The sequence below is a fragment of the Dendrobium catenatum genome, unplaced genomic scaffold, assembly GCF_001605985.2.
Source record: "Dendrobium catenatum unplaced genomic scaffold, ASM160598v2 fragScaff_scaffold_465, whole genome shotgun sequence".
NCBI lineage: Eukaryota > Viridiplantae > Streptophyta > Magnoliopsida > Asparagales > Orchidaceae > Dendrobium > Dendrobium catenatum.
The window spans coordinates 335,660-335,998 of record NW_021318927.1 but is presented as its reverse complement, the minus strand read 5'-3'; positions in this window follow the sequence as shown (position 1 = coordinate 335,998).

The window sequence follows — 339 nt, the reverse complement described above, 5'->3', positions numbered from 1 at the left end:
CTAAATGTTATTTTAATGCCTTATAATTCCTTCCACTTTATAAGTAATCCCACAATGGAGGCATCTAAATTGTTTTTTTCCATCTGGTCCTTTACTTTCAGTACAATGACTCCAAGCTATATCATTGCTCTCACGCACACTTTGAGTCGAAGTTGTTTGTGATCCATTTTAGAGTACTGTTGTTCAATAGCTAAAATAATAAAATAAAAAAGAAAGAAAGCAACATGAAAAAAAAGCTGAAGAGATTGATGCTTTGTGGAATAAGCAAAATTCATGGGAATAATACACAGAATTACGAGCCGCGGCAAATATTGAAGAATAATTAAGTCTTTTGTTCTC